This window comes from Rhinolophus ferrumequinum, chromosome 7 (genome assembly GCF_004115265.2).
Source record: "Rhinolophus ferrumequinum isolate MPI-CBG mRhiFer1 chromosome 7, mRhiFer1_v1.p, whole genome shotgun sequence".
Classification (NCBI taxonomy): domain Eukaryota; kingdom Metazoa; phylum Chordata; class Mammalia; order Chiroptera; family Rhinolophidae; genus Rhinolophus; species Rhinolophus ferrumequinum.
Genome location: NC_046290.1, coordinates 86,692,873 through 86,711,027, shown reverse-complemented (window position 1 = coordinate 86,711,027; position 18,155 = coordinate 86,692,873).

Genomic DNA, 18,155 nt, shown 5'->3' with positions numbered 1-18,155 from the left:
ACCAACATCAGACCTACACTGATTTTGATTACTGTTTTTCCCTGCCTTCAGTCCATAATGCACGGTGATATCAGATAATATTACTGGGACATAGGACTATTCTTGTCACGCCTTGCCTCAAACCATTCCATACTGACGACAGCCTACAGTTGCAACCACCCTGGCATAAATTTCAAGGTATTTTTGTCCCAGCCTACTGTATCAAATTTCTTTCCCAGCTATTGATCCTTATGATCCTTACATTTTTTATATTGCTCATCATCCTCAAACCCTGTCCTTTGGTGGCTTTGCTTATTTCTGAAACTACCAGGTCCCATTTTTGCCCATCAAAATCTTTCCTTTATTTCACAGATCAATTTAACTTTTACCTCTATGTTCCAGCCTAGCAGTTATTATAATACTTATAATCTACTGCCAGTTATTTGTGTATTATTATTATTATTATCAGTATTCCTATATGTCCATTGTCTCAATCATTCTCCACAATACCTCTAGGGCATTTATTTTCTGTTCCTCCCTTTTAATAGATGACAGAATGAAGATGAGAATTTCAAAAGCTTCCCAAGGACACATAGCCAGCACTGGTAGAGCCAGGATCAAAGCTAGATTAGGTGACTCTAAAGCCATAGGACCCTGATATTCTATGGCTTTTCACAGCTACTTCCATAAGAGAATTGGGTGATATACGTACATATATATATGTGTGTGCGTGTGTGTATATATATGTATATATATATACACACACACGCACACACACACACACACACAAACACGCACACACACAGTACTATTGCAGTAATATATTAGGTTGGTACAAAAGTAATTGCGGTTTTGCAATTTTTTTTCTTTAATCCTTTTAAATCACAATTGCTTTTGCACCAATCTAGTAGCTAATGAATAGGTGCATAAGATAGTTATAACCATAGATATAACCTAAATGTAAATTTAGACTACTTCGGTTTTTCTTAGATTTTTTTTCACAAATATTCTGACTCCTAGTTAGCCAATTAATGGCACACATTTAACAACTAACATGTTTTATATATTTCATGAGAGCCTCCTTGGTGCAAGATGCCTACTGTGCCTCATACTGCATATGAAGGAATGTCTCTGAAACTTGAGTGTTAGTACCAACTAAGGGTGTTTATTTGTTTGAACATTTGGTGGATTCTGCCTTTTGTGGTTGTATTTATGATCCACAGCAGATTTCTGAGAGTAAATTAAAGAGGCTGATCTTGGCATTGAAATAGAGTCATTTCAGGGCTTTAAGAGCCTTGCTTTACTTTGAGTGACAACTATAATAGCATTAGTGTTTGGTAATGCACTGGCCACCCGTGCTGGTGTGGGACTAAAGGACAGCAGTGTGTTAAGTCACAGTGACTCCAGGATGGAGGGAAATCACAGATGTAACAATCAAGCCAAGCGTGAGGCAGCTTTGGTTGCCCCTTTGTTTCTCCTCCAATTGAGAATCTTTTGTATGCTTTTTTTTTTCATTCATTTCCCTCTCTGCATTCTACTTTGCTAATTAAAATTCTAATCACTCTGACAGTTAGAGATAGGAAAAAAAATTTTTCTTCCATGCCGGAGAAGGTAATTTCAAGGTGTTTTATCTGTCAAAAAAAAAAAAAAAAAGAAAGAAAAAGAAAGAAAGAATGAAAGAAATTAGACAAAGAAGTGAATTGTCACAGAAGGACAAATGAATTTTGTTTTCCCATTCTGCCTAAAAATATGAAACAGTAGCTAGGACAAACAAATTTCTATTTGGCATTACAATGATTCTAAACAGATGAAGGTTAAACTATGTGCTTTACTTTCCTACAGGTAAAAGTTTTCTGATTTTAAAAAAAAAAAAGGTCTTTTATGCATTTGTTCACATCAAAAATAATTTATTGTTCTTGGGGTAAAATGAAGTATAACATCAACGGTTTGACTTGATCCCTCTGATATGTTTGTTTCTGAAAGTGTTTCATTTTAACCTTTGATTTTCAGATCTTCGTTAAATATTTAAGAGACTCGAAATTCATATTTAAAGCAAAGAGAAATTTGTGGTATGATTTCTTTAATAAAATTGGGATGTTAAATTTTTAATGCTAACTGGTCTAGAAGTGTTAAATACAATTGCCTCCAAGATGTATTTGAAAAAGGAATGCTCTAGAAAGGTAGGTTTCCTGAGAAACTTTCCAACTAAATTAATAATAGGCTGAATTTCAGCTGTGTCTGTCAGGGAGCCAGAATTAGGATTGGAAGAACATTTACCAGATAAGTTACTGTCTGAAATGACTGACATTTAACTGATTGCTTAATTTTACTAAATTGACTGGACACTCGTTAAATATACTGAATTGGCTGTTTGAGCCAATGTTATTTACACCTAATTGAATATATGTTTTAAAAAAGCTGCTGTTAATTTACAAGCATCATTGAGTAACCCATGTGGACATCCGGGACACACACATAGGCCTACATAAAACACAAGGCCTCAAGGTTTTTGTAATGTAATAAGGTCATTTGTTGTGTGATACAATTTTCAAAAAAGAAGGTACGGGGGGCAATATATTTTTTCAAATTTTCATAGCCTCTAGCCAACTGAGGATTTATTTATAACTTGATTCTTTATTCATTCATTTATTCATTTCATGACCAAAAATTAGTGCAGATAAAATTATACGTATTAAATAGAACCTAAATTCAATGATGGTTACAACTATTCTTTTAAGACCAATTTCGTTATTTTTTATATTTTACATATTCATTTATTATTTTATATATTCATTATTTTATGTATTTTAGAATCAAATATCTAGTATAGTTCTTTGTAACAGTAAACCTTCAAGGTGTTTTATTAATGAGACAAACAATGTTCTTTATTGTTATTGCTGAATAATTGATTAACTGAGTATATCATCCAGTACAGAAGGATTTAACAATATACAGATATCAAAGAGTTCATAAGCATTCAGTGTTGTGTAAGAACTTCAAGAGTTTGAGGTCCATAGAAATATTTGGGGAGAGTCCTTTAGGACTTGCATGTTGGTGTGAAATACTTAAATCAACAAATGTTCTTTTTTAACTTGTAAATCATCACACAATCATGAATGTATGCTTTATTGTTGTGTTTTTTGAAGACGCAGAGCTTTAAAGAAGAGAGCCTAGCAGAAATGTCATGGGTTAGGGACAGTATGGATACTGCAGCTAGGGATTTGAGAAAATATGAACATATGAAATTAACCATCAGATTTCCAAAAACAGGAAAAAAAAGAGTTGTATCTATGAATATCCCAATATCTGTTGGCAGTTCATTGGAAAAAAGTTCAACTTCGCAATAGAATATTTGGGGATCTTAGACCTGTCAGTAAATACCTGGGTTGTCATGATCATATAACATCTCTGAGCCAAAATTTCCTCATTTATAAAACAAAGTCAATAATACTATGTCTCAAACAGTAGCTATGGGCTACTTATTTTTTTTCTATCACAGTTGTGTATGAATACAAAAGGATAAGGCAAGAACTAGCTATTTTTCCAAAAACCTGCATAGCTTGTAGGTTTTTATCAATAATTATGGTAAATTTTTGTAACTGTTATTGAATACATGTAATATTCAAACTTTTGTGATAGCAATTGAGAGAGACAAAGGTGGACAAGGCAGCATCACTGACCTCAAGAATCATTTAATTTAGGAGTACGCACAACTAGCACACGAATAATGTAATAAATGAGAGAGGTACTGAGTAGCAGCTGAGTATGGAACAACCTAATTTCTATATTACAAATACAAGTAATTGTGTTATTGTTTGTTTGTTTCCACTCCTGTCCCAGTAGTCAATTTTAATATTATCTGGGAGTCGTACACCTTCAGTCATTTCAGTAATCTTGCCTCCTCAACCTGTAACCCTGATCAATTAGAATATTGGCAAATCTTCTAACATGGCTTCTGGTCATCAACAAGATAAAGTTACTTAGGTCTTCTCCGCCCATTTCTGGGCATGCACTTTTCCTGGGCATCTGTGTGTACTTTCTTCCAGTTATTATATATGAATAGCTGATTTTTAATGTCTTAATTTCCCTAAGAGTCTCTTCCCTGCTTTTTCTTGGAGACTTAGACATTCTGTTGTATTCCTCTGCCCATAATTTCTTACCTACAGCCATCTGCAGGTCTACAGTCTCCCTACAGTTTTCATGTGCCATGGTGTCTGCTTCAGATTTTCATGGTTTCCAACCTGAGATCCAGCCTATGCTGCTATTCCTGACTGAACTTTGATTCAAACAATACAAACATCAATCCCTCGGGTAGCCCACAGAAAGGTCAGAATGTTGCAAACAAGTTCCAGTTATTGCCTTCCATCCCAAGGGAAGAAACTTGAAATAGGGCAGTTTCCTTCTGACCGTGTCACTCCACTCCAGGGAGGGAATGGGGTAAGAACAAGCAAATACACCATGAAATTTCCTACAATTTTGATTGTGGTTTTTTTTTTTTTGATTGGCTGTTTGCTTGGTTGCTAGAGATCCTTGACTAGTTTCCAGACCTCCCACAAAGCTATTTTAGTCAGTCTGTAGTTACTTATTGGATGTTTCCATGGAGGAATGAGAGCCTGGAGCATCCTAGACCTCCATCTTGTTTTCATCACCCCAAGAAAGGTATTTTTAATCTGCACTTTATATGTACTATAATAAACACTTAATTGTGAGATTGAAATGAAGCCTGTTAGAGGCATCCAGAGACTTAGTAAGTTTACCGTCAGAATCTCTTTCTGAAAAACCATCAAAAAGACTGCAACAAAATTTTAATAATAATAATTCAGGGAAAAGAAATCAAAGAATAGTGGTAAATTTAAAAATCTAGAATACATATAGATATGTATATAAAATATTGGTAAGTAATGAAAAACGTAACAATTTGGGATAAAAAAAAATCCAAGATAATTCTATTATGTTGGTGCAAAAGTAACTGCAGTTTAAAAGGTTAAAAATAATTGCAAAAACCGCAATTACTTTTGCACCACCCTAATTCAATAGTGGCTGATTACTAAGAAGATTGGAACAACATAGAGAAATGATGACTTGATATATTCTTGTGTTGTTCAGGGTGCAGGATGTGATTTACTCTAGGTACTGATAGCAAAATAGAAGCTTAGCTGTCTGGTAGAAGTTATATAGCTGAGATGATAAGATTGAGATTAAAAGCACAGATCCTAAGTCAAGTCCTAAAAATCACAACCAGCAGAACATTAAAATGAATGATAATATCCAGTGTTGGAGAAGGTGTAGTGAAAATAGGTGACCTAATACACTGTTAGTGGACGTGGAATTACCAAAGCCTTTCTGGAGAATGATTTTGTACTATTTATCAAATTTGTAAATTTGTAAATTTCTGCCTAGAATTCCATTTTTGGAAAAATACTTAGTATTTTATCTAAAGAGACATGTATAAATGTTTTATTAAAGTACATATTTAATATGAAAAATAAAAGGAAACTTAAATGTTCATTAAATGAATTATTATGAATTTTAGGGAATATATATTATGAAATACTAGTTAGCAGTTCAACAAAATAAAATCAATCTATATGAAACAGCTCCAGAACACATTGAGTCAAAAAGTAAGTAGAAAAAGGTAAACATTATGATTTTATTATATAAGTAATAAGACAATATTGTGTATTTGTAAATGCATGGGAAAATCTAAATTATACTAATAGTCAATGATGGAAATAGTATTGGGATAGTCTTGACAAACCAGGAGACTTTCACTTTTTATCATATGTGCTTCTGTATTGTTTGAATGTGTTATCATATTTTTTGGTGTAAATAAATAAAAGCATATTTAATCAGGTAACTAGTTTGGAATAATCTAACCACCTAGCGAGCCACACAGGTAAATTTAGTTGTTATTAACACAGCTGAAAGGATTTAGCTATGCTTTTTTATGTGTAAACATTTCTTCTTATGGGCTTTGTCACAATCACTAAGTAACGTGGTCCTTAGTGTCAATAGTGATATTAATTGAGAATTAGCAAATAGGCAGAGATGCATTTGTCTCTGTTATGGGAAGAGAAAGAATTTAAAAACTAAGTGCTAGGCTGAACTAACAAATAGAAACATATGTACAGTTAAAATGCCTTAAATCAATAATTTCCAAATTAGGTTAACCCAAAAAATAGTACGCCGGGATTGTCTACCTACCTATGATTTGCCTACCTAGCTATTTAACTAATTTCACTATTTGTTTGACTTTGATACAGTGTTATCTTTAATTGTCCATGTGTAGTTTTTTTGTTAGTTCACAATTTTAATACAAGGGATTCCATACAAAAAACTATATATATATCTGTTTATACATGCTGTCTTTTGGCAGGACAGGAGCAGTTTTGGCATTATGGCATTCTTAGCTTTAAAACTTTCCTTCCTCCATTTCTTTTAGCAGTCAGCAGGGCAGGCTGACACGAGGGAAATGCCTGCCAAGAAACTTTAGAAGGAGGCAGTTTTTAATTAACAGAGGCCAGAGAAGGTGATAACCCCAAAGGGTAGGGAAGAGAAATTAACATGGAAAAGCAGTTCCACGTTCCTGTGGGTCCCCAAAGGCCAGCCGTATTAGTGATGTCTGTTCTGATTGAACTTTTGCTGTATCTTTTTATTGATTCACTTGTCAGAATCTGACAAAAGGACCGCTGCCCATCAGTTGTTTGCTCAGAGTGGCGGGTCATGGCTAGAAGCCGCTTCCTTGTACAGCCGACTACCGAGCGAGAACTGTCATTTTGGTTATCATTTTACAGATGATTAATGTTGTTGGGCTTTAGGTAAGAATTAAGTGTGTGTACATGCATACAGCCCGACAGGCTTACTTACTCTGGATTTTGGAGCCTCATTATTCTCTTAGTTCTTTGCCTGGTTTTGCAGAAAACTCCTTTAATTATTAAACCATTTTAAAATGCAATTTCAGGGATAATAATTACATTGACTGTTGCCGAGACTTTTTTCTGCCATTTAGCAAATCCTTGGCTTAGGAAGCATTTTTAAAGAATAATATCCTGTGAATAAATATTTCAAGTTTCTCTCCCCAGAATGAAACTGAATAGTAAATAAAGCATGTAAAGAGCTTGTGAGATCAGCTCCCATAGTGAAGAGGAGAAGGCAGAGGGGTTTTCTTTTTTTAACTGCCTAAGATGGAGCATTGAGCTGGAAAGCCTAGGGTGGGCCCCAGGAGAGCTTTTGTGCTTTAAGCACAGTGAGAACAGAAACATTCTTTAAAATATTTTAAGAACATTTTAAACACTGTGTGGGTCTTTTGCCTTTGTGAGAACCAGGCTTATTCCAGAATTCTGTGTATGTTTACCAGTTTCAAAATATGGTTTTTCTAAAGCACAGGCAGACTTCCCACAGTTCTTTTAAAGATGTGATGATAATTATTTTTTCTGAATTCAAATAGCATTATCCTTATTATTCACTTACTTGAAATGCAGTATGTATTTATTAAGGTCACTGAACAAGAATATAGTATTATCAGCACCCTTGTCCTGATATATTCCCTAGAGCTTGTTTTCTCTCTCTCTTTCTCTCTCTCTCTCTGTCTTTCTCTTTCTTTTTGGAAATTTTGAGTCCATTTATAAAGAGTAAGTCACTCAGAGCTGCATGTCACTCACATCCAAAGTTAGTGAGCATCTAGTCCTGTGCTGTCTAAATCAGTAGCCATTAGTCATATGTAACAATTGAATATTTAAAATGTGGCCAATCTGAATTGAGAGGTGCGGTGTATGTAAAATACACACTGGATTGTGTAGCTGTATGATGAAAAACAGAATGTAAAATATCTCATTAATAACTCTGTATAGATCACATGTTGATATACCATCTTTGATAAGTGGGGTTAAATAGCTCATTAAAATTAATTTCACCTGATTTTTTTCAAAACTTTTTAAATGTGACTACTAGAACTTTTAAAATTACAGACGTGTCTCACATTATCTTTCTATGGGGCAGTATTTCTCTAGGCAATAGAAAAAAATTGCTATTTATTAAGGATTTACTATATGATGCATGCTGTACCAATGGCTCTGTGTGCATTATCTCATGTAATTTCACAAATAGGAAGCAATAGGAACTCACAAATAGCATTGAGATAGGTGTTATTATTACCTCTATTTATAGACAAGGAAGTTTAGGCAAGAGGAGTAAGTGATTTGCCTAAAATTATGAAACTACATAAAATATTTCACTCTTCTTCCAATAATTATTTCTGTGTAGTACTATGTGTGAGACATGGTCCCATATATGGGCAGTGCACGTAATGACGTGTACTAGTGCAGCTCTAGATAAGTTTGGGAGAAATGAAGATTGCCAAATTATTTTTTGCAAACTCTATTCAATTAGGTGTATTAGATTTCAGTAAATTATTGAAGTGCTCATGAACCATGGTAGGAAATGGTTTAAATACATCTGTATTTGTGAAAAAGTCAAAGAGGAGGGAAACATTACCTTAGTAAGTAGTACTGAATTTAGTATGAATACTGATTTCATATGTAAGGTTTAAGGCCTATATATCTTAGATTGGGGAGAATCAGGCATCAGTTGTAGACCTAGAGAAGTCACATATCTTCTGCAGAGCTGGAAGTATTTTGTGTCAAGTTAAGAGAAAAATTGGAAGTATGAGAAGGAGGGAGACAGAATAAAAGAGTGAGGGGGTGAATGAAGTACAGTTGTTAAGTATGTGTCTTGTTAAACCACCTGTGGGAACTGACAACTCTTCTTTTAGCAATAAATAATATTAGAAAAGACTGCTTAGTCGTGGCCAAAGAAGTTTATTGTTCAAAGATGTAAAGTAGAGAAGGTAAAGGAGTAGAGGGAAAACAACTTTTCTCTTTTAATGGATTTTCTGCAAACTAACGCATGAACAAAAAACAAGGAAGGTAACAAAAGAAACTATTCTGAGATATCTGAACATTCTTGAATTTTATAGCCTCGTTGCTTCCATAATATCTCCTGAGCGTCTGGACAATAAGAGAAGTCTTCAGAGGAGAGGGAACAGCTAGACTCATTTTTCATATTGTAAAGAATTTCACATGCTGGAAGAGGTTTCCAATTTCAAACTATATTCTGCTGAAAATAGCTGTTGTGGAATTATTTATTTTTGTGCATGTTTATTTTCTGTGCATATTTATGCAATTCAAGGAAATATTCATTTTCTTTAAAAAGGTTATCAAAATCATTTTCTCTAAAATACGTTACTGTTATTTAGAGGATTTTAAAATTACATCATTTTTTAAAAAGTTACATTCAATACATTGTTTTCAAATTAGAGGTTTTAAAAATACTGATAGCATTATTACTATTTATTTAACTTTTACATCAATACAAGGCAGACATATGGCTAATTTGGTTTTCACAACAATGATGTCAGAAATCATTACCTTTTATATATTTGTTGAAGGAATAGAGCTCAGTCATCGTAAGTCATATTCCCAAGATTTAAAGGCCAGTAAAGGGTGAACAGGGATTTAAAGCAAAATTCACATGAACCTTACAATCACTTTCTACTCTCAGTTTTCATCAATGATCATTATTAGAGTTAACTTTGAAGTCCTAAATTGAAGGGTTTGTTTGCAATGATTCTCACTATTGTGTCTTCATAAATCTATTAAAGAGCTTAATATTTGACCAGTCTCACAAAGAAAAAACCTCAACATAATTTTCAGTTCCATTCTCTTGAACCTACATGAATTCTTTCTAGTGTACTCATTTCCACACCCCCAACCTCTCCTTCTCTTTTTACTAATTGCCCTTAAAGTCAAACTCTTTGCAAATTGCTATCGTCTTTGGAATGGTTTCCGTTTCCAAAATCTTCTCTCTAATAACCCATCATCCATATTGCCTCAATGGCTATTTTTCTAAAATACACACTGGATTGTACCATTTCCTTACTTTAAAATCTTAGGAGGATCTACTTTGCCTCTTTAGATTTTAAGTTCCGACTCCTTGGGAAACTATTCAATGCCCCAGACTATCTTTCCATCTAAAGCTCCCACCTTCTCCTGCTTAAACCACCTATTTTCATTCACACTGAAACTCTAATGACTTCTCCATGAGCCATTGGGAATTAAATGTCTGAATCCTGCCAGTGGAGTACCATTTCACCACATGTGTGTGGTCACAGCAGAGATGAATTCATACCACATCCCTGAAGCCTGAAGGCTTTGTACACTCTGGTTGTTATTTGATGATTCAGATACACACTGCCAGACCTTTGTAAGCCCCGGGTTTTACTTGATAGATTCCAGAAAAATGCCTGAAGAAACTTTGACCTTTTTCCATCTCCAAATAAAATCTGAAACCACTTCCTGCTGGAAAACATGAACTTGGTTCTGATCTTTTTATTTCTCTAGCGTCATCATTTAGGTCAAGACAATAGATGTTAAGAAAACATTTATTATTTCTGAAAACAAATCCTAGAAAAAGTATTGACAGATGATATTTTAATTGGTTTGGCCTCTCAGGTGATTAAATAATCATGAAACCTCTTCTGTTTAACAACAGCTTGAGGTACTTTGTATTCTTGCCTCCAAGTGGAGCAGTTTCTAGCTGGTAATGCTGTGATTGATTTTTCCATATCAAATACAATGTTACAGCCTATTGTTTCCATAGCAAACATATAGTATCTGTCTTCAAATTCAGAGTGTGATTCTGCACTAGCCAGTAATACTTTATATGACCACATCCTTCCATTACAAGTATGAGTGGATTAATATTGATTTTTTCCTTCTTGTCCAAGACTGAAAGTCTATCTTAACAGCAATAATTTACCCAGCTGGCATATAAGGATATGCTTACTCCTCCTTATTTTTATGGTAAAGATTATTGCTTTGTCTGAAGTTTAGTTTCTGCTATTTTTAACCCATACATAGGTTGAAAGGGGTAACATACTTTGCAGCTCCAGGCATTTATGTTGTCACATGTTTCCAATAACATCCTGGAGCTTTCAGGAAACTTTGAGCTTTTATTCATATGAAACTTTAGAAAAACCACAAGGAACTGGCAAAAACCCATACCACCATAACTTGATGCCATATGATTTAGCTAAGTATCCTAAAGTGTGTGTGTGTCACCTATTTCATAATTTTAAATTGTGTTACCCTCAAGCCAAAAATTGCCGACTGAATTTCTCTGCTTTGTCCAATTATAATCCACAAAGTTTCCCTCCACCAAAGCCCTAAAGTACACCCATCCCCATTGCTGCACGGTTGCTCAAGAATATCCTAGAATACCCTCATTCTCTTCTATTGCTATGCTAAACTTCCCCACACTTCAACACGCAGATTAAATTTTACCTCTCCTGGAAGCTTATTGAATTTATTCTGTGCCTTTTTTTCCCCCTTTTATATTCTTCTAATAGTAAAGTAAGCACTGTGAATGCTAACTTTTAATTACTTCATCCCTTCTGTTTACCTAATGTAGCCCTGGATACCACCCAGGATGTAGGAAGCTTCTAGATAAAATATATGTGAAAGAGTCAAACCACACGGCATGAGAAGCATTAGTTATATCTGAATTTGTACTAGTTAAAAAAAATTCTTTAGTATCTCACCCAGTACTTGCTATCAGGCTAGGCTAGTCTTAATAATGAGCTGGAAATGTCCAACAGGGATTGAGTTGTTTTTTCCGATGCCAGCAAAATTGAAAGAGGACTGAATTAGGAATTAACCTGAGTCCCAGCCGTAGCTCCACTCCTATCACATTGTATCCTTGAACAAGTTAATTACCATTTTGGGATTCAAATCTTTTGCTCAGAATGATGTGGTTGTATCTGCTTAGACCACAAACAACTCCTTTTCTTTATAGTTTCGTTCCAAAATCCAGAGGAGAGGGTCTGCACTAAGTTATGAAGCATAACTCTGCCTCCCATTTTCATGAATGATGGGAGTAGAAGTACATTCCTGAGCCAAGTGGAACCAATCAGATGCTTGCTTAGGGGGGAGATTCTCTTTCTTGGCTTGTAGACTTATTTTGCTGGAGCATATTTTTCAGTAACTTCCTGGGAAAGAATTTCTAGTATGTTTAAATGTGTCTTTATTCTACCTTCAATCTTGATCGAACGTTTAATTTGGCATACAATTGTAGGATGAAAAGAATTTTCTCTCATCATTTTGAAAGCATAGTTCTGCTATCTTCTAGCTTTTGTGATGCTTTTAAAAATCTGTTTCACATTTTGTGTTGTTTTGCTGTTACTTTATAAATGTGATTTTCTTCTAACTTTCTAAGGATGTTACTTATAGATTTTTTTTTTTTTTTTAAATGAACTTTGTTGAGCTTCTTGGATTCTGGGAAGATGTTTGTTTTCATGTTTTCATCAAACTTGGGAAGGTCTGGGCTACTGTTTCTTCAGATAATCTCTCTACCCCTTTCTCTCTTTCTTGTTCTCTTGTGACTCCCACAATTCGTATGTCAATCCTGTCGATAGGTCCTTGAGACTCTATTCCCTTTTCTTCAATTTTTGTTCTTTCTGTCCTTCAAGCTGAATGATTTCAATTGTCCTGTCTGAAAGTTCTCTGACGTTTTTCTTCTGCCTGCCCAAATCTGCACTTGAACCCCTCTAGTGAATTCTTTAATTGCAATTATTGTATACTCTTAGTTCTAGAATTTCTTTATGGCTTCTCTCTATCAGTATTTCTATTTTGTTCATACACAGTTTGCTTTTTCCACGTCTTTCTTTAGTTTTGTGAGCATCTTTAAAACAGTTGTTTTAAAGTCTTTGTGTAGTAGGTCCTCCATTTGGTCTTTCTCATGGCTAGCTTTTGTTGGTTTATCTGTTTTTCCTTTGAATGGGCTGTACGTTTACATTTCTTTGTATGCCTTTGTGTTTGTTTATTTATTTATTTATCTCTCAACAACTGGACATTTGCATCTAATAGCGTGGTGACTTGTAATCAGATTCTGTCCCTTCCCCAGAATTTGCTGGGGTTTTTTTTTTGTTTTTGTTTTATTTTGGTTGTTGTAGGTTATCTCCATTCCTAGGATCATCCTCAGGTACAAAGTTAAGGTCTTCTCGGGCCTTTTCTCAGGCTATGTCTTTCCCTAAGTAAGCACAGTGACCTTCTAATTTCCCTTGTATACACAATTGCTTTTGAACATTCTAGTCTTTAACGTCTGGTTTCCTAATGGAGGAGAGGAGAAAAATTAAGGGGAGAAAAAGATGTCACCCCTTCAAGTCCCCCAAAAGTTTACTTCAGCCCAAGGAGGAGGGGCTTGGAGCAATGGGGCAAGGATGCCACAGTGGTTGCCCACCTCTATGCCTAGATCAGAAGCAGCAGTCAGTGATCAGAACACTGATCCCAGATACTTGTAGGAACAACGTCCTTATTGCCCACCCTGGCTTCCACAAGTTGTGTGTAAGCTGTTCTAGGAAGGAACACATACATGCAAGGCTGACTGCCATAGGGGTGTGTAGCCACAGTTAAGACTGAAATTAACTGCAATTTATCCTCTAATATTTCCCTACGAGTTACAAGGCTTCAAAAGATTTCAGAGTTCTAAAATAGTTACATCAGATAGATTCTGCCCATGCAATCATTCTCTAGATAGAGAGACAGGTTTGAGGTGTGTCCTACTCCACCATCTTCTACTACAATCCTCTCTATGAAATTATATGTGCATGTTTATTTAAGCCTTATATTCAGCCACATGCCAAAACCTCTTTGTAAGGTACATGATTTTCCTGAATCGTGAACCATCTATTTTCAAGTTTTCCAATCTAAATATACCACCCAAGAGGAACCCGTGGGATCAGAAAAGAAAGTCTTAGTCATCAGGTCTTAGTCGTTTGTGTGCAAATGGAGTGGGTGCCTGAGTTATTCAACTGCTTGGAATCTAGCTTTTCAAATACTATTTTCAGCTTAGCTTAATGTTCAAAGTGCTAAACTTCTCAGGCAGTTCTTAGGGCACATTTGCTCATTTATAGTCAGTGTGTCCCTTCTCCTGGCACTAAAATTTTAAGTTCTTCCACTGAGGTAAGATAGTTATTGCTCCACCATTTGCTCTTCATCTTCCAAAAATTGTTGAAAATGAATTCGTCTTCCATTTTTCTCTCTACTGTTCTTCCTTCCTTGTAGGCTAATAATGTAACAATACCATTTTTTATTATTATACTGCCATTTTATTGAGTTGGGTGGGTGAAGGAAAGATGCAATTACTTTGCAACATTTGATGTCTTTGCAACATATGATCCCTTTGCAACATTTAACTGGAGATGGGACTCAGGAATATGGATTATAAGCATCCTAGGTGATTCCGTTTCATATTTGTTTGAGAAAATGACTTCAGAAGAGAAACAGATATAAATTGGGACATATTGATTCAGAGTAAAAGCCAAATACGAAAACAGAAAATTGTATTTCCTGACATAAACGCTTTGATAGAGCTGTATTGGTTATATGAGTGCTTTGATAGAGGTGTATAGGCTACTACAAATGAAGTGGGGGGAAACTAGCTAAGATCTGGGCGAAGACATTAGCTCAGGAGGTAATATCTGAAGGCCAGGTCCAATTGAGCCAAGGAAGAAGTTCAAGGAGTAGAGTAACGCGAGGAGTCGAGTTACACGGTGGAGATGTGCAATGTATTAGAGGATTTGGACGGTATTTGGTATGGATGTAGCATAGACGGGGATGGTAGTGAGGAGGGTGGAATGAGGCCAATGTGAAGGAGACTTGTGGAAAGATTTGAATCAAAGGAGAACAGTTATTAGCTACAGTGTATAAATAGATGATGGAAAGAGGAAGGAGGAAGAAAAATGTAACCCTGGAGGTAAGGGACATCAACTAACAGCCACTTGCTACAACCAAGGTAAGGGATGAGGCTGTCAAAAGAATGCGGTGCTGTGGAATTGAAACTGAGATAGTGAAAAGGCAAAAGTGGACAAGCCCCACAAATGTTTGCGAGAAAAGAGCAACTCAATTTGGTGACAAGAGTCACGGTTTAGTTACAAGAGATGAAAAGAGAAACACTAGAGATAACTTCCAGGTTTTGACTTTGGAGAACAGAGTCGCTGTGACACCATCTATTTTGAAGGAGAAACAGAGACTTTTGAGAGGAGTGGTGGGGAGTTAACTGAGATTAAATTTGGATGCCAATTTTGCTTGCCGGGAGATATCTAGGAGAAATGTCCATTAGTCAGTTTGGATTAGAAGTTAAGGAGAGAGTGTATAGGTTACTACAAATACACTGGAGAAAAAAGAGGAGGTGTCATTTGCTTGTACGTCATAGCTGAAAATTAGAAATTTCCCAAGAGATGTTATAAAATCAGACTAACAACAGCTACCAGTTATTAAATATTTATCAGGTAGCATTCATAATTGTGTATTTAATACTAACAACCTTTCAAGAAAACTACTTTTTGTTTTATTACAGGGAAAACAAGAGGCAGAGATTTTAAACTGCTTTCCAAGGGTCCCCTGTTAAGCATGTGACAGAGCTGCAATCTAAACCCAGTTTTTTCCTAATTCTGGAATATATCTCCACCCATTTTGCTTTCCTCAAAGATAAAATTTAGGTTGAAGATGGAATTCACTTAAGAGGTAAGCAGAGGAAAAGAATCCCTGAAAGTTAGTGACAAGGAACAGCTATATTGATAGAGGAATAGCAAAAGAATGAGATGTTATGGGATTTAACAGAAAGAAATTCAAAGAGGAAACAGTTAAGGGTGACAAACACCACAGGACATTAAAGTAAGAGAACTGGAAATTGTGTGTTGAATTTATCCACAAAGAGGTCTTTGTGGACTTTGGTGAGAGCGAAGACTGGTGTGCTAGAAGCTGAAGCAGACTGTTATATAAAAGAAGAGTGAGGGCACAGAAACAATTCAAATGTTACCTGTGAAGGTGAGGTGAGATGAAGGGCGCTTATTAGATGCAGCATACGGTAAACGGATAACGTGAGAAAGACTAGAGCATATCTGGGTGCTAAGTGGAAAGAGTAAACAACTAATAATGAATTAGAAAGATAGGGTATAATTTATAAACTAATGTTGCTGAGGGAGCCCACTGTGGCCTTGGAGTACAATTTTATCCTTAGACTTTTAAAATTAAAAACTCTTTTTGATTATAAATGTAAGTCTGCATTTAAAAAAGAAAAAAGACATTTAAATACAAACATATGTAAATTAGAACCTACACGTGCCCCTGTAATTTCAGTCTTAACTCATGATGACTCCGTTTGAAAACTGTTAATTCTTTCAAGCTTTCAACATACGAATCTATAAACATGTATGTTACTTAAAGGGGAATAATAAAATAAATCCTGGTATATAAATGGATTTTTCACTTTTAAATAATAATTCACCAACAAACCTCTCTCCATATTAGTAATACTAGAGAACACCTTCAGCCTTTTAAAGTCTTCATAGTATTCGTGGTCTTCACAGAATTCATGGACTTCCATTGTAGGATATTATTGTCTTGGTCCATTTGGACTGCTAGAACAAAAATGCCTCACAGTTCTGGAGGCTGGAAGTCTGACACAAGGTGCCAGCCATCTGTTGAGTGCCTACTTTCTGGTTCATAGACAGCGGTCTTCTCCCTGTGTCCTCACATGGCAGAAGGAGCTAGGGAGCTCTCAGATCCCTTTTATGAGGGCACTCATTCATGAGGGCTCTATTCTCATGACCTAATCACCTCCCAAAGGTCCTGCCTCCAAATACCATCACACTGGGGATTAGTTCTCAACATATGAAATTTAGAGGGAAAACAGACATTCAGTCTATAGCAGATATATTTAACCAATTTCTTATCAATGAATATGCTGAAGTTTTCAATATTTACTTTTAAAAATATATTAACTATAGTATTATACTCTGATCCCTTTTTTTTCTTGGAATACCTTTCTAAAAATATAATGGCTGGGCCAAAGAACAAGAAGATTTTAGTTGTTTACACACTGTCAGATAGTTCTAATCCTTATTTTCACCATCAGCCTATGGGTGGGGAGAACTTCTATGGGATGTGCGAGTAAGAATGAAAGGAGATTGTGAATGAAAATATAGTTTTACCATTGGATGAAGAAAGCTGAGGGACTTTCTTGACCATCTTCCATACTGCCGTCAGCCTTCCACCATACATTTTAATTTTTCTGTAAAGTAGAGGCAATGTTTCCTGTTTAGAGTGCTACTATCAGCAGAGGAAGTGAGCTGAATGGAAATCCGGTAGCATGAAGACCCCATTTGATGTCAAAGGCTCTGATACTGTGTTTATAGTTATCTACCTGATCATGTGATTCCCTCCTACCCCCTCCCAGCCCAGCATCATTCAGCAACCTTGGTGTAGGAGCAGAGAACAGAGGATTCATCCAGTCTGAGATTTTGTTAGGTAGGCACAATCAAGATACAGGGAGCTAAGGAGTGACAGAACTGCCATAATAGACAATGGGATTCAGGCTGGATATAAAGGAAATGGAGACTCTCAGAAGGGAGCAGACAGATTTAGAAAAAGTATAGTACTAATTGGCTAGCAGTGTTCAACGATATCTATTTATACAAGCACTGGGAATGTCTTTAGTACCTTGTTTATATATTACAGTTTACATATTTGCCTCTGTTTATAGAGCTGTGCTTGTGCTTTTAGAACTATCCATAGCAAATTACAAATAATAAATTTCCCAAATGACTTTTGGACGACTTGGCAAGTCAGTACTTGCATTACCCTTCTGTTCACGTACATTTCCATTCCCAGCCATTTGATTATGACTCACAGACATACGAATCTGCATAGGTACAGCAACATCGTGGTTGGAGATTGGCAAACCTACAAGAAAAATGCTTGTTATAGCCAGACTACTAAAGCTAATCAGCTTTATTATGGAATTTAAAATAATGGAGATTATGTTGCTTCAATCAATTTATATGGCCAGATTTTCATAAATATCTTTGAGGGTCATCAACAAGCACTTTTTAAAAATTACCACTAGAGAACTTTTTCTTAATCAAATGCACATCATAAGACCCAGTGTTTCATGAGCTCCTTGAATTTCTATGGATAGCAAAATGATTTGTGATTACACAGTATTTAGCTTAAATAGAGTATAGTTCCTATGAGGTTTTCCCAAAGTCTCCTTGATGGTTTTTTTTTTTTTAAATTAAAAACTAAAACTTCACCATATAATCCATTATGCCACACCTAAGC